The sequence below is a fragment of the Myotis myotis genome, unplaced genomic scaffold (assembly GCF_014108235.1).
Source record: "Myotis myotis isolate mMyoMyo1 unplaced genomic scaffold, mMyoMyo1.p scaffold_m19_p_16, whole genome shotgun sequence".
NCBI classification, from domain to species: domain Eukaryota; kingdom Metazoa; phylum Chordata; class Mammalia; order Chiroptera; family Vespertilionidae; genus Myotis; species Myotis myotis.
Window position 1 is genome coordinate 17,551,338 of NW_023416320.1, and position 21,391 is coordinate 17,572,728.

Genomic DNA, 21,391 nt, shown 5'->3' on the forward strand with positions numbered 1-21,391 from the left:
AGGGAGATGGTAAATTTTGAGGGCAATTACAAGAAACGGAATAATGGTTGCCCTTTAGAACTCTTCTCTTCGGTGTTCCAGTTCTTTCGCTTTTATTCCTGTCCTTTTACATCTTTATTAGAGGCATTTATTATAATTGGATATTTCTAGTTGAAATGAGGCTCTGAGAAGCTATTGCCATGAGCACAAGAAAGAAAATATTAATTTTCAGAGTAATTAACTGTGGTTTTAAATTATAGAATGATTTTATGAGCTTCCCAACCATGACAACTCAGATAAAATTACTGAGATAGGGGAAAACTTAAAATATGTTATAGGTTTTAAATCATTATGTTTGCTTATATTCAAAATGACAGATCTGTTTCTTTTGATACCCTCATACATCCGAAGTGACACATAGAAGGTAGCTTAATCTCTTATTAACTAGATATTATGACATGCTAGAAAATGGCAACCCAATCGATGGAAAAGCAAAGTTTATTCAACAAGTTTGTGTCGCCAAATGATTGAGTTGATGCAGAATTACATCTCTAGCTTTCATGCCTATTTCTAGATTGCTCTATTTTCAGTTTCTGACAGTTGTCATAATCTCTCCAACTTTCTCATTTTTTGCATATGCTTTTCTCTCTGTTTGGAACATTATTTCCCATCCACTGAAAAGTCCACATTCCCTGGCTAATGCTTTCATGCATCTACCATTCATTCATTCATTTGATAGCCAAGTAGAATCAACACTAGTGCACATGCAAGGTGTTGGGGGAAAGGCATATAGTCATGAGCAAGACATGCCCTGCTCCTCCGCTCAGGGATTTCAGCTCTAGCAGAAGGAGCTTTCTCCATCGCCTTCCCTTCCTGTGTTTCTTGTCAAGTTTGCCCCTGACAGGAGAGTCTTTTAGCCGAATAATTTTGACATTAAAAAGAAAAGCAAGCCCTAGCCCGTTTGGCTCAGTGAATAGAGCATCGGCCTGCAGACTGAAGGGTCCCTGGTTCGATTCCCGTCAAGGGCACATGCCCGGGTTGTGGGCTCGATCCCCGGTAGGGGGCGTGCAGGAGGCAGCCGATCAATGATTCTCTCTCATCACTGATGTTTCTCTCTCTCCCTCTCCCTCTCCCTTCCTCTCTGAAATCAATAAAAATATATTTTTTTAAATAAAAAAAAGCAATCAATAGTCACAGGCACAGGTTTGTTATTCTTATAGATTTATTTACCTACTATAATTATCCAACAGCTCTAAGAGTCTACCATCATTTTCCCAAAGGATTGAGAGCACAATATTGCCTGAAAAATAAAATGATAATTCAGAAGCAAAAATAAGTAGAGATAGGGTACGTAAGGCCCTGTTCTAGCACCACCAGCTGCATTGACTGTAATTCGTAGCTACTCATGCCAATTAATGGCACACAGGCAAATAAGCAGAGGTAAGTCACAGGAGGTATTTCCTCTTGTAGAATTGCTTTTTTAAAAACAATGATATTAGAGAGAGGAAGAGAGAGATAGACATATCAATGATGAGAGAGAATCATCAATCGGGTGCCTCCTGCACAACCTCTACAAGGGATGAAACTCAACCTGGGCATGTACCCTGATGGGGAGTTGAACCATGACCACTGAGCAAACCCAGCCAGGCTAGAATTGCTTTTATTAAATTGTTGTCTACTGTGATTGATCATCAGCCTATACTGTGATAAAATATAAGAACATTATTGAATACATTCTGTTTGATCTTAGGACAATACTCTTTTTACGCATTCTGATAAAATGCTGTTTCTATGTTATGAGTCCTGTGCATTGAGGAACTGGTCAAATTTCCATTTTCCAAGGAACTTGGTAGAATGCTCAGAGCCAATTTGTGGCTAAGTTATAGCACATTTATGATGCACATTTTACATTTTAGCATCATTCCTAGTTGCATTTTATGGCATTTGCTTCTTCCTTTTGCTCTGTTTTTATTTATGCTATCCAAGTATTTGCAAGCCACATTCAATCTTTTCTGGAACAAGATTGGGTATAAATAGATGGGTAATAGGGAAGTAAGTGGTAGATGGTTCCCAGTGAAGTGCTAATATGTCTATTTGGCTCTCTCCTTGAAATACCTTATAAATAACACAACAAAATGACTCACGGCTTACCACTTGATAAATCTTATAATATAAAGAGAAAGATCTAGTTGCAATATTAGTTCCTTGGATCCCTATACCAAACAAAAAGATTGAAATAATTTTGGTTGCTACTGTTTTCTAAAGTAAGCTTGTGATTTAAATAACACATTTTCTTTTAAATAGCAAAAAAGGAATGCCTACAATCTCTATTTCAACCACTCAGTCACACTAATTTTATTTATTTGATAAAGATTATTGGAGTTAATTGCACTTTAAAAGGCTATGTAAGTGGAACTATAAAAATATTTTTAATATATGGCAAATTTTATATCATCAATTAAACTAAATAGGTATTTTATAAGGAACAAAGACATTACTTGGGACTAAATTCTAGTCAATAGGAGTAGATTAAAATAGAGCGGTGGCATCAGCAATTGCCTGATTGTTAAAAATATTTTTAATACCTTATTCATACTCCATCTGCCATTTCCTTCCTTCTTCCTATTATTCAACCTGCTTGCCTGTCAAGAATTCTTTTCTCCCCTATCCTTTAAACCCAATGAGGCATTATCTTCTACAGAACCTTCCCTGGTAACCCAGGTTGAATGAAATGCTCTTTATTGCTTCTCATACTATCTTGTACCTTCCTCCATGATTTTCACCATTTACATATAAAATTCTCCTTTGAAATGCCTGTCTCACTGATTAGACTAAGTGGTTCTTTGATGGTGTTGACCGTAGCATATTTCATTCTTCTAGGTGCCAACTACTTTAGGTGTTAAAGAAAAAAGATTTATTGAGTCAAACTAAACTAAATCAGGCAAGTAATAAAAAACCAGAGAGCACAAAGATACTGTATGTACCATGGATTACATACTCCACTACCACAGGGTCCAACAGATGATATAAATAAATAAGCACATGCTTGTTCTAAGGGAGATGACTACTCCAATCCACACAATTGTTACCATGTAGGATGGCAGCACTCTCCTGCCAGATTTGAGAAGCCAGAAGGTTCAGTTTTTATGTGAATGCTGCTATCTTAGATCCTAGTGGCAATAAACTTAGTTTTCCTTTGAGCCAAACCAAACTTACCTGTTTCTAGTATGGGGCGGCCAGTTATGTCTCTGCTGTGATATTTCACTTTCGTTTTGTTTTGTTTTTGCTGCATACTATGGAAAACAACTCTAGATATCTGAGACAAAAAGAAAAAAGAAGAGAGAAAAAAAGAAAGAAACCTATTGGGAACGGTAATCAAAGAATTAGAGGAACAGCTAAATAACCAGATTTGAGGCTGGACAGAGCCTTGGTAGCACCTTTTTGCCACTAACACATCTACAATGAATCTTCAGGGTAAATGATATAAAAATGCTGTCTTTCTTCCCCCACAGGAAATTGAGCACATATTTTGGAAGGCTTTTACTGGATCTCCAGCAGGATGTCCTGTGATGTAGCACAACTCTCCTCCAGCTGGTCACTCCTTCCTTGATGCTTTGTTCATTAACCAATTAACTAACTAATTAATAGTCATTAACCAATACTCTAATATATTAAATTATTAAACAGGAACAATAATTTATGGCTGTAATTATTTTATAATAAAATAATAATTTCTAAAATTAATAAATATTCATAGAATATTTGTTCTAGCCACTAGGACAAGCACTAATCTAGATACTGGGAAACAGCATGTACAAAACAGACACATGTTTCTATATCTTCCAGGTCAATTCTCTATTCTGTTTCACAGAAAAAAAAATGCATTTTTTTTTTACCCCACTTAAGAGGAGAGTATAATCACTTTCAGCAAGCTACAGAAGCTTACCTTAGTCCAGCCATCAGAGCAGCCCCTGAGCTTACCTATGATGTCTTCCAGATTTCCACAGACAAAGTCAGATCTCAGTCCCCTGTGTCCCTAAGAACAAAGGTCCTCTGAGTGGTCCTGTTGAACTCCTCCCCCCAAACTTCTCTCAACTGTTCGGAAGGGGCTGGATCCACCCACTACTCTTACTTGAAGGAAGAGGGATTGTGGCTCAAAAGGCGAATTTTGCCAAAGAAACTTCCTCACAAAATCCTCTTTCTCACCTTAACTCTCTTGGCATCCTCCTACATCACCCCTTTGTGGGTAATATTTTGTTTTTAGTGTGTTAAGACCAGTTTCTGCTGGCTGGCTGTTTCCTAAGCATTCCTGCATATGGACAAGCTCCCTCTGTATTTTATGCAGCATTTTTGGCTTGCACCCCAAACCAGAATGCCTGGGTTGAAATTGGAACTTGAGACCCATGACAATAGCTGTGAGGCACTGGGCAAGTTACTTGACCTGCCTGTGCCTCAGGTTTAAAGAACTTCCTGCAAGATAAAGTATGAAGAGCTCTTATAAGAGTGCCTATCCCATTGTAAACTATTGTTGGTTTATAGCCTTTCTCTGTACCTCAGCTGAATGTTCCAAATGAGCGTTCTATGCCTTATTCTATTTCCTGTTAACCTTTTTTGTTCTCCTGCCCTTAGACTGATTGGGATTCAGATTAATCTAAGTCACTCATCTATACCTAGCTTCTGCTGCTGATGACATTCTCACACATAAAAGATTTTTCTCTCTTTTTCCACACTACATATGGTTTACATAATTATGAAAAATGAGCCTCCTTCATCAAATTTTTCTAAGCTTGTCTTTGAAAAGGCAACTTCGAAACTATTGCCAGGAAAAAAAGAAAGTACGATAATCATTATTCTTTTTAGTGGCAGCTAGAAATTAGAGGTCTCTGGGAGAGGAATTTAGTAGTAACTTCCAATGCTGGTTTCTTTATTTTGTCTTTTAAACAAGTAACCCTTCAGTGGTTGTGAGTGACTCTGGAATTTAAGGTAATAATTTCTTATGATGTTAATGATGGTTGTGAATAATGCTCTATTCTCAATTTGTGACATATTCAAGGAAACACATCTGTATTTAATTGCTTTTCTCTGATTTTTCAAGGGTTATAATAGTTGAACTCTGAGCTGACAATAAGATCATTAGACTCATAATTCAAATAATGTGAAATTAGACCATTGATTTCTTGATGCAAGACCTCTGAAATTGCAAAGGAAAAAAAAATCAGCATTTTACCTACGTACTAGATTTCAGTTGCCAAGAAAGTACTTTGTATTCTTCCCTCACTGAAGGTCATGGAATCTTTGAATATTCTCCTCTGGAGATGAAGCCAGGTTTCAATTCACAGAACTTTAGGTCATAACGAACAAGTAATTCTATAATATCATGTACTGAATAGCACTATGAAGAAAAATAAGACAATGTAAGGGGCTAATGAGTAGATTTGAAGCCTATTGTTTAGATACAATGTTTTCTCAAGAAAGGTAGAAGTTTTCTGAGAAAGCGGTAATCTGAGCAGAGATCAGAATAGGATGAGAGAGAATGGCATAAAGCTTATCCGGGGAAGAGTAAGCCAGGCAAAAGAATAGCAGTGGGAACGATGCTAAGGTGAAAGAGCCCTTGGAATATTCTGGAAACAGGAAGATGGTCAGTGTGGTCTAAGAAGGCACATGTGAGATAGACATCAATAGAGGTGACAGACCAGGTGATGTAGGACTTGATGGACTTGGTCAGGAACTGTGGTTTTTATGTTGAGTTGATGTGAAAACGTTGGAGAATTTACAGCAAGGATAGGTGACATGATTTGTGCTTTTAAAAAAAAGATCTCTTTGATAACTAAATGGAAAATACATAGGTCAGGGGTGAGGGGTAGAATATTAATAGTGGTGTGTGTGTGTTTTTTAAGGCTTCTGTGGTCAAACAAGTTTTGAAAACATTACATCAAACAAAGGTAAGTATGAATGGATTTTTTTAGAGCCTTGATAGGTTGCTGTATCTTGTGTATCTTGAACAGTGTGGTGGAATATGAAACACTCCCAGCTTTAACCACAGAAATCTTCTTTTCAGGAACCCTCTCCAGAGATTAGCGTTCATGTGGACACTACCGAAGTATCTTCTGAGAAACACAAACAGTTTCAAACAGCTGAGAGAGAGGTTTTCTGCCAGAGTTCCTCATCATTTCTTCTTTGATCTTACTTCCTGACCCTGGTGAAAGTGTTTCCTATTTTTAGTAAGGCATTATTAGAGTAGAGTTTTTCAGAGTTCTGGGCTGAGAATCAGGGCACTGAGTATAATTCTAAATCCTTACACCCTTGGACTATGCCTATTAATGTCCAGCTTTTGATTAAACAGCCCCATTACTCCATTTACCAGAGGGAAGAGGTGCATAAGAGATTCTCGTACGTCACTGGAAAGACAAGTCATGCCTCTTATGGAATGGCTAGTTTTTAATGGGCAGGAAAAACCTGGATGTGTCAAGTGAAATGTTATGCCCTTTTGGGTAGAATATTATCTCAGATACAAAATTATTCAGAGTAGAAGCATTCTCATTATTTTAAAAGTAGTTCTTTAGCTAATGGAAACAGTATAATCATGGAAGCCTTAGATTTTTCTTACCTTCATGACATGAGATGTGTGTTTCTTAATCATCTATGGAAGCAAATTTAACATGTAACTGTGTCGTGATTCATCACATTTGAATGTCCCTGAACAGATACTGGCAAATTTTCTACCAATTTTCCCTATAACTTTGCTAAATTAAAATGTTTTAAAGGTTAATTGTCAACTCTTTGGGGCAAAAAAGCTTTCAAAAGGCTAAATTTTCCAAGTAGGTAATAGGTATTATCCTATCTAAAACATTTGTTTAAGGTGTTTTGGGGTTTGTTTTGTAGGAGGTTTGGTCACATAGAAAATGAAAAGGAGTATAGACGTGCAAGGGGCAAAATGAAATAACCATGGACCCAGTGAAGCTTCTTACTTTTCCTCAAAAAGAAGGAAGAGTGTGGGCAGATGGAAAGAGGCATCCTGCTCTGTCTAATACAATGGCATTGGAATTGGGCACTCTGGCTAGAATCCCAACGTTGTCACTTCCTAGATGTATGACTACCAGGTGTTATTTACATGTTGAACCTCCATTTCTTCTTCTAGTTAGAAGATGCTGATAACTCCTTGCTGGGACTGTTTTGAAGACAAAACAAGATGATACATGTGCAACTCATTTGTCTGTCCCTGGGTGGAGTGTTTATTTTGGCCAATGTGCCAAATTTGAAGCAGAACTTGGCTTCTTACATTTATTAGAAAAAGCCCACTGAAAACATTATTTATTGAACAATGTGTATTTTAATAATTATTTTTGGGAAAAGTGAGAGGTGGGCATTCACATGGCATAGGATATAGCATTTCATTCCCAAACTCCAAATTAGTTATCTCTTGCAGAGTGGCAGAGTGGGCAGTTCTGAATCTCTCTCTCTCTCTCTCTCTCTCTCTCTCTCTCTCTCTCTCTCTCTCTCTCCTACCCCCCCTCCCCCACCTCCTTGTCCTCCAGGGTCTGATTTTCCAGGCTATTGTCCTATTGTCTCCCCCTTTCTGTGGAAGTGGGCTGGCTCTTTCAGATTCAGAATTCCTGAAATTCTTATCCTTGAAACTCTTTAATTGACACGAAACAAAAAGACTTGGATTTTTGTACTGTACCCTACATTGTGTGCATCCCAATCCTTTAATCAAATGACATTCTAGCAAGTTGAATTCAGATAGCATAAGATATACTCTGGAGTAAATTTGCTTCAAAACGTGCACGTGCTTAAATTCCATGTGCTTGCTTACAGTGGTGGCAGAGCAGCATAACACGATGGAAACACCCTCATGGAAATGCCAGAGTTTGGAATTAGAAGGCATTGATTCAAAATCCAGCTCTAATACTGATTGGCTGGCTTCATTATCTTGATCAAGTTACATTTCCTTTCTGAGTAACAATTTCTTCATCTTTAAAATGGAATAATACGCCCAGTCAGTGTGGCTCAGTGGTTGAGCATCAACCTATGAACCAAGAGGTCACGGTTTGATTCCTGGTCAGGGCACATGCCTGAGTTTCGGCCTCAATCCCCAGTGGTGGCTGTGCAGGAGGCAGCCAATCAATGATTCTCTCTCATCAACGATGTTTCTATCTCTCTCTCCCTCTCCCTTCCTCTCTGAAATCAATAAAAATATATGTAAAAAATAAGAATAATACTAGTTACGTAGAGGTGTTTAAAGTATTAAAGAAGTTAAAAGTATTAAAAAGCATTAAGTATGTGACTCATCAAGTACAAAACCTGACACAAAGTTGGGGCTCAATAAACATTACTATTGGACACTTGGCTTGGGAATGAAGTACGTGATTCTAGGTGAGGGAGAGCAAAAAAAGACGAATAGGATAAAGATGAGAAAGTTTACAGAATTGTCCAGAAGGAATGGCCATCAGATGTATAGAATACAAACAAATTTTCCCTCCTCTTGCTCCAAACCTGAGACCTACTCCAGCACAAACAAGTGATGGCAGGATCACTGGAATTGGAAAGTTATCGGTCTCTTGGTCAGTGTTGGGATTCTCTTGAACACCTGAGTCCTGGACGACAATCCAAAGTGCTGGAGCATACTTCCATCAAAACAAGAGCAACTGAGTCCTTTTTCATGTCTGACATCTTGGCCAATTGCATAATCCAATGTGCTAATCTAGAGGATGAGACTTTCTTCTAATAGCTCTTGTTCTCATGCCAATTCAATACTCACAACTGTGTCCAAAATTAGTGCTATAGGTTGTACAAGCTCTTTAAGTTAAATGTAATTAAGTCCCAGACTTTTCACATTATAAAATGGTGTCTCTTATAGCTAAAAGGTAGGAAGAATAAAATTCCACAGATCTGGTCTTGCATTTAAGGGTCTTTAAATGTTGGCTCTGCAGCCTCCAACTCCTCCTCCTGTTACCCTCTTTATGAGGGAGATGGTCAGCCATGGGCGATGGCTTGTGGAACACCCATCTCCTTGCAGAAGATGGAAGAGAGAGCCCCCAAAGTTCTTTTCTTTGCCTCTGTTTCCCTGATGCCCAGCATTTCCCCCTTTAACATATGCTTCTCACCTTCAGCATCTGCAGCATAGTGTTTGGGCTCTGAAAATCTACCACCCATTTTTCCGCTTGAAAGTTGCTGCTTTTACTTTAAATGTTGAATTTATTTTCTGTATGTGAGTTCTAGAGGTCTAGGCCATGCACATTTTCAAAATAAATCATCTCAATAAACAAGCCTAATTCCCATTATAGCTAATGATCTGTGTGGCTCAGGGCTACCAAGTTGAGCCCCAGATCAATCTCTGGAACTGTTTTGAAGGCCTAATATGTACAGTGGCATTACTGGTGCTGATCCCAGATGTATGAGGTCAGTGTTTCAATTTCCCTGACAGCAGCTTCGTTGGCAGGACAGAATGCACAAGGGTTGCCAAGGCTAACATATATGGTAACTGGGCCTTTAAACAGATGTGATCCCATGTCCTGTTTTTGTTTCTTGTTCTAGGACCTGATCCGGGATACCATATTACATTTAGCCATCATGACTCTTTTGGGTCCTTTGGACTGACAGTTTTGCAGACATTCCCTGTTGTTGGTGACCATGACAATTTTGAAAAGTACTGGTTGGATATTTCACAGAATTTTCCTCCATTGGGATTTTTCATGATTCAATTAGAATTATATGTTGTTGGTAGAGAGACCACAGAGGTAAAGTGCCATGTTTATCACATCATATCAAGGGTATAGTAGTCTCCTCTTACCCAAGGGGAATACGTTCTAAGACCACAGTGAATTGTACAAAACTCTATATATATATTATGTTTTTTCCTATACATACATACCCATGATAAAGTTTAATTTATAAATTAGACACAATAAGATATTAACAATAACTAATAATAAATAGAAAAATAATGGTAATGTACTTTTTAAAAATCTTTACCTGAGGTTATGTTTTTACTGATTTTAGAAAGGGAGGGAGGGAGGAAGGGAGCGAGAGAGGGAGGGAGGAGAGAGAGAGAGAGAGAGAGAGAGAGAGAGAGAGAGAGAGAGAGAGAGAAGAGAAAACATGGATCATTATCTTCATAGGCACCCTGACCAGAATTGAACCTGTAACCTAGGTATGTGTCTTAACCAGGAATCAAACCTGCAACCTCTTGATGAATAGGCTGATGCTCCAACCAACAGCTGCTGGGCTAGGACTATAGAGATATACTTTAATAAAAGTTATGTGGCCCTGTCTGGCGTAGCCCAGTTGGTTGGAGCATTGCCTCATGCACCAAAGGGTCATGGGTTTGGTTCCAGGTCAGGGCACATTCCCGGGTTGTGGGTTCAATCCCTGGTCAGGACGCATATAGGAGGCAATCGATGTATGTTTCTCTGTCACACTGATGCTTCTCTCTTTCTGAAATTAATTTTTTTTAAAGTATCCTTGGGTGAGGATTAAAACATAAATAAAAAATAAAAGGTATGTGAATGTGGTCTCTGTCTTTATCCAAACATGTCTTCTTGTACTACATTCGCCCTTCTTCTGATGATGATGTGAGATGATAAAATGCTTTATTGAGTTGAGAACTTTCACCTTTTCACTTAAAGGAACCACTTTATGGCTTTTCTTTGGCATATCTGCGTTGCCACTTTGGGGACATTATTAACTAAAATGAAGGTTACTTGAACACAAGAAATACAATACCGTGATAGTTGATCTGATAAACAAGACTCTTATTAAGTGATGATTGGGCATGTAGCATAGACAGTGTGGATATGCCAGATAAAGAGATGATTCACGTTCCTGACGAGACAGAGTGGGACAGCACGAGATTTCATCATGCTATTCAGAACAACATGTAATTTAAGACCTACAGATTATTTATTTTAGACAGTTTTCATTTAGTATTTTTGGACTGAGGTTGACTACAGATAATTGAAACTGTGGAAAGTGAAATCATGGATAAGGGGTTGCTATTGAACTTACTATCAACATAGCTGAGCCATGGTCGTGTTGACCTTGATCTCCTGGCTGATACAGGTTTTGTCAGGTTTTGAAACTGTCTTCTTTTTAAATCTCTTTTCCATATTGTATTCTTTAGAAGGAAGTCACTATGCACACCTCACACTTAAGTGGATTACTTCCACTTCCTTGAGGGTAGAATATCTGCATAATTTATTTGAAATTCTTTTTCATGGGAGATTTGTATATTTTTTTCCAACTTCTTTGTTCAATCTTTCATTTATATCAGTATGGACTGTGAACATTTATTTTATACTTTGGGTTATGATCAAATACTACTTTATTGTGTTGCTCAAATATAATTATCAACTTTTACTATTCATATTATTACCCACCTAAATCCATAATGAACTAGTATTCTTCTGAATTCTATGTAGTAATCAGAAAGCTTATTGTGAGGTCCAGGATTTATGTCTATTTTGCTCCCCTTTGTGCTCTCAGAACCTAGTGCTTGGCTCATGTTATGTGCTCAATAAAAACTTTTGAATTAATACCTGAAATATAATATTGAGTTATCGCTGTCATTGATGATAAAGATCATGGGTAAACATTTTTTTGTTGTTGCAGGATTTATATCCAGGATCACAAATGTTTGGTAGCCATAGAAACAACTTGCCAATTTATCATTTGACTTCTGAATGTCCTTCCCCACCTACACCACACTCTTCCATAATTATAGCTGGAGTGAAAGTGCTGCTCTCCAGTGAACTCCCACTGTGGGTACCATAGAGACACATCGCATGTAATGCCGAGAAGGCTCATATTCCATGAAATTTTCTGTTAATATAAAATGACTGGCCTGGTTCTCCCCAGCCAGGCTCTGAAGTGGAGAGCAATCACACAACTGAAATAACAACCAGCCTGTGAGAAGAAAGCAAGACCATACTTCTTCCCTACCTTCCAAGCGCCCTTCATCCATCAGTAACAAGCAGTCCGTTTGAGTTGACCGTGGAAGCCTTTTTGACTGTGTACCTGCCGTACGCAGTGAGAGAATAAATCTTGAAGTTTCCACTGGTGCCAGCTAAAGCCACACGGGCATTAAGTTAAGTGGAGTCCATCGCTCTGGAGGTGCTTCACAATGGAGATTTGTCTACAGGCAGGGACAAGTCCAAGTGCTGGCTTTAATTTACAGTGTCTGGCAGTTTCTACTGCTGGGATTTTAGCCAAAGCCAAGCTTTCTCCCTCTGTCTGTCTTTATTCATCTCACTTCTCAGTTAGTATTTGGAAGTATTCTTGAATCCCTAAATATGTCTTTTTGGAATTTGACTGTGATCCTCCCAAAGGTGGCTACATATTACTTCTAAATCAATATTTTGCCAAAGCCCAGTTCTTTCTGGATCAGAAAAGTATGGAATTGAATTCGACTTCTGCCATTCTTAAGGCCAGTCATTAAGCCTTAGGAGGAGAGAACATGGTTAGCTGATTCTCCACCTTTCCTTTCTCAGCTAATGTCCTTATCTGTAATTGAAAAATAAAATTTAAAATAATAAATTTAAAAAATGGCATTTTTTTTCTCTACACCATCCTGTGCAAAAATAAATAAATAAATAAAAATGCTAAAAGCAAATGTATTCAGTGGTATTGATTCTTTTTCAAGCTGTTCTTTTGAAATCCCACAGACTGGCCTGAGGTCACAAAGCATTCAGCTCCACCAACCTAGCCTTGCTGAATTTTCCCAGAGCATGTAGGGGGAGACCACTGAGTCTCCCTACACTCCACTTTCCCCACAATCTCTGGCTGTCAACTGATGGGCACACAAAATGGCTTTTATGGTGAAAGTCTGTAGCATTTCCCTCTCCATGTTTCAGAGACCATCCAATTACCCATTCCCTCCTTTCACCGTCCTCAGGAGAGAGTGAGGTCTAAATCTTCACCTGCAGGTAAATACAAAACAGAACGGTCATTAGCAAATGAAGAATGCAAACCAGAAGCTTCATGTTGGTGTGCACAAGCAAATTAAAAAGCAGCAGCAGCTCAGCCAGGCCCCCTGAACTCAAGGAGACCAGAGTCAAATCATCACACATTAAATGGAATCCTGGACATCGATTTCCCTCTTTGCATATTACCTCTCCTGGAGAAAATTCTTCAGCAATTAAAAGTGCTGAATTCAAGCAGAGTGCCTGGTTCACAGATGAAACCACACACAGAAAATTGGGAGACGCATCACAGCATCCAGTACCATAATTAAGAAAATTGTCTTTATGCTGGCCTATGAATATGAATGACTGAATAAATGAGCAACATGGCCTCTTCATTACCAAGAGAACCTGATGCAGTAGAGGACCCGGGTTCCAAAAATAAATGAAACCTGCAGCTCATGTGCAGTCCCTGAAACATTAATCTGGGTCAGAAAGAGGAAATGAAGTAGGATGTCATGGCTCAAAGGCACCTGGGGAAAGTGTGGGAACTGTGCTCTGACAGTGGATTTTCCCTAAGTTTTCAACTACCTGGCCCCAGAACAATTCTTCGTCCTTCCCGTAACTCCCATCTTACTCTGAACACTAAAACCATCGTGTGTTCACCCTTTTATGCTTTGCCCAATAGCAGGGCTGGTACAAACTGTCGATGCTAAGAGAGGCTGAGGAGGAAAGCCGAGTGGCATCGGGTTAGATTCTCAGAAGCACTCCGGGGCCTCGTTGGCAGAAACGGAGCAAGGCCTTGCTCAAGGGTCACCTTAGGGAAAACAGTGAGGAGACACTCAAGACTGAGGAAGCTGGTGGGGGAGGCAGTCCCCAAACGATTTCACAATGATCCTGGATTTCCATGAGGTCAGTCTGTCAGTTTGAAAGGCCTTTAAAAGGGGTCAAATATATGGTGACAGAAAGACTAAATTCTGAGTGGAGAGCACACAAGACAATATACCAATGATGGATTACAGAATTGTACACCTTGAACTTACCTAATGGTATTAACCAGTGCTAAACCAATAAATTGAATTAAATTTTTTTAAATATATTTTTATTGATTTTTACAGAGAGGAAGAGATAGGGATAGAGAGTTAGAAACATTGATGAGAGAGAAACATCGACCAGCTGCCTCCTGCACACTCCCTATAGGGGATGTGCCTGCAACCAAGGTACATGCCTTTGACCGGAATCGAACCCGGGGCCCTTCAGTCCGCAGGTCGACACTCTATCCACAGAGCCAAACCGGTTAAGGCTGAATTAAATTTTTAAAAAGTTACAGGAACATTTTAACTTTTGTATCTGGTATTTATTGCAATATTTATTTATTTGTTGAAATATTTATGAGATAAAAAATTGAAACAATCTGAAAAATCAATATTGGAAGCTTAAGGAAATTATAACAGTCTTATAGATGGAATTCCATGGGACCATGAAAATGATATAGCATTTGTGTAATGATCTGATTGCACATGCACATATATACATGTGTATAATTTGGGTGTCATTTTTATGTGCATTTTTAACATTTTTTATCCAGTGAAGATCACCCAAGAAAACTCCTTGTTTGTCTCAGTGCAGGAAAGTCAAAATTCTGAGGTTTGTGTGAAACAAAACTTTCTGTAACCTGATCAGGTCATGATCTCAGAAGAGTCACATAAGGACCCAGAGGGCTTCTGGGAATCACAGCCCTGATGCCCCTCACCTGAGATGAGAACTTAGGGAGATCTGATGGGGCTTTCTGGGATTGTTCCCATCAGGTTGCACTGGCAAGGAGCAGCAGCAGGGCACCTGAAATAAATTTCCCTTGATGAAGAGTGTAGCTAGCGAGGCCTTTAATTTAGCCTTCACAAACAGAGCCTAGGAGTTGTGTGGAAGGACTGATCCTGACATGGCCTGTGGCTGATTGCGGAAATTTCTCTGGAACCAGCCCCTTGGAGCGTGATTGGGAAAGAAGGACAAGCGAAGAACTAGTTTGAGGAATTCTGGGAATCCAGGTGTGGAACTTGGATGAAGCAGAGTGAGAAAGACAGGTACTCCATCGGCTCTTGCAGTTCAGAACTCGCTGGCTCCAGCACCTGCGCCAACAGAACGGTGCTGCGGATTCCATGTCTACTGCCTGATGACTGCTGGGTTCCAGCTGGGTGAAACGTGCCCAGGACAGTGCCTCCTGGCTTTTTCCAGTTGGGAGCTGAGTATCGACCACAAGTTTATGAGTAGCTCCTTTCTCGGAAGCAGCATACAAGATTTCTCTCCACAATTCTGCACGAGGTATGCTTTTCATTTCTCTCACCATCTCCCTGGAAAATTAGTCATTTGTGTTCATTGCCTATAATTTATACCTAGTTATGTGGTGCGATAACAATTACGCAAAGCGCTAAATGAGTCAGGTTAACTTTAAGTTTTGTTTAAAGTACAACACAGAATTTTATGTTCTCCGTCTTCATAATTAGCTGTTCCCATAATATATTAGTTGGTATGGTTTTGACTGCAGTAACAGAAGCCATGACTCATCAGGAAATAAGGAACTTTTTATTATTTCGCATAATAAGAAATACAGCAGTCAACCACAGGGTGATTTGACTTAATGGTTCAAGACAGGATATCAGGAACCCAGATTTTTCTATTTTTCTCCTCTGCTGGCTATAGAGTGTTTTCTTTATCCTAAGGATCCTTTTCATTTTGGTCACAAGGTGGCTGCCAGCAGCACCTGTAGCAGCGGGATAGTCTCTTGTTCACATCCAGATGGGGAGAGAGAGAAATTACTGCCCAAGAATGGAATATAAGTCTGACTGAGCCAGCTAAAGTCAGAAGCCACTTCTGCCTCAGTAACAGTTGCCAAGGGAAAGCCAGGAGCTGATTTCTTTAGGCTGATTATGTTCCATCCTTGGTACCAGCAGTTGTGTATGTTTCTTCTTATTTGTGTAGAAAATGTGGTTCAGGGATGGATACCTGAGCAAAATCAGGGTTTTGGTGGGAAGAATGAAGGGGCAATGAATGTCAGGTAGCTAGCCAGCAATCCTGGCCTATGTAATTATTTGGGGAGATAATTTTTCTGAGGAAATAGGTTTAGAAAAGAGAGGAGCTAGGGACCAAGAATCACCTGGGAGTAGCTCACACACTTAGAAAATTGCAGGAGTCTCTCTACATTTTGAGCTACTTTGGAAAGCAAGTTTTTAACAATTTTTAAATATTTCTGTCATCAGTGTGCAAGTGCAGTTGGCCCTAGAACAATGTGGGTTTGAACTGCACAGGTCCAAGTAAGAAAGGTCCTTAAAATAGGTAAAATCTTGAGAGAGAGAAAAAGAGTTGAAAGATACATTTTCAGGAAAAGGGAATTTTATGGCAAAATTACAAACTATGAACAAGTATGAGAATGTCAACGAATATTAATGGGCAAAAAAAGTTGTTCATATGATTTCAGGAAAGGAATAAATAAATGGTGTAAGGGTCAATAAAGAACAGGATTGAGATTCTAAAGGCACAGGTTTGAATCTTTATTCTGCCACTTAGTCATTACCCAACTGTAGATTATGAATGTTAATTTACTTGAACCTACTTTACCCACTTCACAAGGAAATCCTTGACCAGGCTATAGCAGGTAGAGCACCAGATACTGACACCAATATCAAAATAAATTGTTATTTTATAAAGGAGATTAAAATATCATGCCATCCAATGAGCCATTAATTTACTTGCTAGAGCTCTTTGGAGAAAATGACAATACAAGCAACTTCAAGAGGCCCTTCCAAAAGGATGGAAGAAGATACCTCTTTGGGCAGGCAGATCTTTGGGCCCTCTCCCCTCATAACATGTTGACAGCTCAAATTCTCAATATAACCTAATTCTTACTATGTGAATTGTTACTCACCTAATCTGACCTTAATTTTTTTTCAGATCAGTACAAGCACCCTTCTTCAACACATTTCACTCCTTCCCCTGATTCCTGCTTCTTGGGTAAGTCTTATCACCAATAAGAAACTATGAATTAATATGCCACTTGTCAGGCAGGATAAGCTATTCAGATTTTTCATTCACGGAAGTCCTCTAAATTTGTTTCAGCTATAAAATGGGGAATGTTAGTTCCTGCCCTCCAAGTTAGGAATTTATATATTTTATTTTGGAACAAAAGATGACTTGCATGGACTTTAACCTTTCTCGTCTTCCCCTCTGTTTTGTTCCTGAGCCCCAAACTGTAGGAAATTTTGAGGCGCCTTGGCTCATAGTATTAAATTTTCTCATGGGGCTATTTTCATATGTGACAAAATGAATGCTGAACATTTTTGTCCGCAGCATTACATAGAATAGGCAGAAAACAATATTTTATAGCAAGCTAGAGTGACAAATAACATGTCAAAAAGCTAATGAAGAATCTTTTACTTTCTCATGCATATAAACTACTTGGTTTCAGAGGTCACTAATGAAAAATTCATTTTATATTCATATATTTGGATTAAGTATGGCTTGATCTGCTTCATACATTTCATAAATCCTCTCCAGGGTAAATTTTTTTAAGATTAAAAATAAATCCTAAAGTAATAGAGTTTTTTTTCCTGAAATTATTTTATTTTAAAAAATTGAATAACTACAGAAAACAATCTTATTGAAACATAAATAAAACATGGCAGAGTCATATAGAATTTTAAAAAGTACTGCTTAATGTTACTTTCTCTCAATCTAAACTACTAATAACAATTTGATATGTATTTTTAGTCTTTTCTATGCACTCAAAGGGAGAAAGAGAACAAATATATGGCTTGCTTGTTTGCTTGTTTTCTTAAAAATATTATATTAAACATGGAACTCTGTAACCTGATCTTTTCCATTTAAGGTAATTTTATATCTTTAAAGTCTGTACTTAAAGATATGTCTTGGGAATTAGTGGGGTTTTTTTGAATCCCTTTAGAGAAGATCCATAGATTATTCAAGTTGGTGAACACTGATCAACTGCATACTATTCCACCGTCTGGCTGTACCATGATCTAATTGCATTCACCTGTCAGTGACAGCTGGGTTGTTTCAGCATTTTACCATCACAAAAAAATGCTTCAATGAACATAATCATGAAGATGTTTTTATACATATTTCCCAGCAATCATATAGGATATATGACTAAAAACAGAATTACTCAAAGGGCATTATAATTGCCAATATATACTGCTCAACTGACCTCCAAAAAGATTGTACACATTCAAACTCCAATCAGCAATATGTGAAAGTAATTGTTTCTCTATACTTACACCCCAACTTTTAAGGTTTTCCTAAACTGATGGTCAAAAAAAAATCACATTAAATTGCAATGTCCTATTACTAATAAAACTGAGTATTCTCTCTCTCTCTCTCTCCCTCTCCCTCTCTCCCTCTCTCTGTCCCTTTTTCTCTATAAGTTGATTTTTCATTATTATTGTCCATTTATTTCTCATTGATTGAGTTTTCTTACTGCTTTATAGGAATTCTTTGTATATTTTGAATATTTATTCTTTGTTGTATTTGTAGCAAATATTTCCTCTTATTGGGTCATTTGTCTTTCCTCCCTTTTGGTCATTTGTGCTTTATGCTATCTTTTATTGTACAAAAGCTTCAAATTCTTTAATTGCAAAACTTCTTAATCTTTCCCTTTATAATGTCTGTTTTCTGCCTTGCTTAGGAAAACCTTACCCATGTTAAGGCAGTAAGAATATTTCCCTGTTTTTCTCTAGTACAATTTTTATTTCTGCGTTTTTCACCTATATAGAATATGGTGAGAGAAATGAGAGTTAATATTTTTTTCAGCAGAAAGTCAATTGTAACACATTGATTAAATAACTTGCAATTTCCTCAGTGATTGGAAGTACCCATGTATCATATGCATTGTTCATATTCTTGGTCGTACATTCTCATTCTTAGGTGAGTGAGGTCCTCTGACAATAGCCTTCAGAAATCAGACAACTTGCCCACGGTTGTTTGGGGGACAATTTCTTAGGGTTGATACCATAATATTTAAAACTTTACATATACACAGATAGGTTCTGTATTTAATATATACTATATATATAGCCATATATATAGATGGATGTATATATACAGGGTGAACATATACATATATACAAGATAGATTCTGTATTCTTCATCTTATTTAATCTGTTTATGTATTTCTGGCCCCAATGCCACTTTATTTTAATTACCTTAGTTTTATGGCTTATTTTGAAATTTGAGGATGGTATTTTCCTCTTACTATATTTCCTATTCATGTTCTCCTACAGAAAATTTTAAAATCCAGACATCAAATTCCTTGAAAACTTTTATTGTGAGTTTAATTTAAAATTAATCAAATTTTGAATTTGTTTGTGAACTTTTACAATTCTGAATCTTTCCATGCTGAAATATGGTATGCTTTTCCATTTATACAAATCTCCCTTTTTCCCTTTCACTAAAGTAGCACAGTTTTCTTCAGATAGGATTTGAGTACTTATCTTTTTCTAAGAATTTTATTTTGGTTGTTACTATAAATGGGATTTTTCCCATTGACTTCTTAAAGTGATTGTTCTGGATGTATAGCAAATGATACCAATTTTATATGCTGAATCTGAATCTAGACAACTAACATTTTTGTTATTATATTTTGCCTTTGCAATATAACATCTTCAAATAAACACAGAATTGTATCATTGGAGTTGGTCTAGCAGGCTTTGGGTGTATATATAATAGGCCTATGTGTTGTACTTACCTGGTTTTTTGAGGGGGGTCTTTATTAGGTGGTTATTGCTGTGTTACAGGTGTCAGATCACATAAGCAGTGAGAGCCCTGTTTTTACATGGTTTTGATATCGAGATTATGATCAAATCATGTTCTCATTTGTGCTTGCATATAATATAAATTTTAATTTCTCTTGATTTTCTTTTCAACCCAAAATTTATTTAGAAAGAAAAAATTTCTAAATGGTTAGATTTTTTGCTACACATTTTCAATTTTTAGTTTGATTGCATTATGATCAAATAAAATAGTCCTTGTTACATCCATTGTAAAAACAATTTTTATGTTTAGTGGACTAATAATATGTAGTATCTTTTCTTAGTGAGACTTTCTCTACCCATGTATGTAGAAATGGCTGTATATTCTCAGTTCAGAAGTCTCTATATGAGTTGATAATTATATTATTTAAATCTGCTCTCTCCTTTTTTATTTTTTATCAATTAATTTCTGAAAAACATGTATTTATTCTTATATTTCTAATATTTTTGCCTTACACATTTCATAGCTATGCATTTAGATATATATAGGCCATATCTACTTGTTTGATATAAAAATCTTTTTTGTCCTCTGAAATATGCAATATCTCTGTCTCACTTAATACTTTCATCCCATAAAAGATACATTATAGTGATTCATAGAAATGTATGTTTTCTCTATTAATACTGCCACACTCTCTTTTACTTTCATATTTTCCTGGTATATTTTTGTCATCTTATTATTTCCAGCCTTTCTGATCCCTACCCCCCCACACCCTCTGGTTTGTTTTATTTGTTGTTTTATCCATGTATGCTTTAATATTATTTCCTATTTCAAAATTTGAGACATGTGCCATAGCATGTACATTATATTTGATATGGTAGCAGAAGATATGAGAACAAGGGCTGTTTTTGAAATACAGGACACTGGAAACAGCCCAAGTGCCCAGCAGTAGATGAGTGGATAAAAAGCTGTGGTGGTTACATCATGGAATACTATGCAGCAGTAAAAAAGAAGGATCTCTTATCCTTTGAAACAGCATGGAGGGACCTGGAGAATATTATGCTTAGCAAAATAAGCCAGTCAGAGAAAGACAAGTATCACATGATCTCACTCATGTTGAATCTAATGAACAAAATAAACGGAAACATGGAACAGAGTTCAGAATCTCAGAGGGAAGGCGGGGGATGGTGGGTGAGTGGGTGGGAGGTAATCAACCAAAGAACTTGTATGAATATATGCATAACCCATGGACAGACAATAGAGTGGTGAAAGACTAGGACAGGGTTGGGGGGCTGGCTGGAGAGGGTCAATGGGAGAAAATGGGGACATATGTAATACTTTCAACAATAAAGATTTTTTAAAAAGAAAGTAAGGAATACAGGACATATCACTATTGTATATATGTCATGGTGCTTGAGGATTTTACTCCAGTAACATAGATGACCTCCATCATTTTTAGGATACGTTGATACTACCAACTAGAACGTCATACTTCACTAACCTTTAGTATATTTTTTAGTGTACTCTTGTAGGGATGTACTTTTGTAGCATGCCTTCAGATTACATATACTTTTAGGACAGCAGCAGCAGCATAAAGAAGCTCAGATGTGGTTGTTCACCTTGCATAACCTCAAGAAATTATCCCACAGGTGATATTTATGTGCATGAGAGATTTCTAACCAAACACAGAGCCTAGGGATCAGTAAGCCAAGTAAAAGCACTTTAGGCAGATATTCTCATGGAAAAGAGCAAGAGAA

The 21,391-nt window shown here is 37.6% G+C and overlaps 1 long non-coding RNA gene across 1 annotated transcript in view; it reads left to right on the forward strand.

Moving 5' to 3' along the window:
* Nucleotides 1-14,934: 14,934 nt before the first annotated feature.
* The window catches only part of LOC118670520, a 55,170-nt gene continuing 48,713 nt past the window's right edge, over nucleotides 14,935-21,391 (forward strand). Inside the window, exons 1-2 of the long non-coding RNA XR_004972362.1 lie at nucleotides 14,935-15,194; nucleotides 16,821-16,880. This is a non-coding gene — a long non-coding RNA (uncharacterized LOC118670520). The remainder of the gene's footprint in view (nucleotides 15,195-16,820; nucleotides 16,881-21,391) is intronic.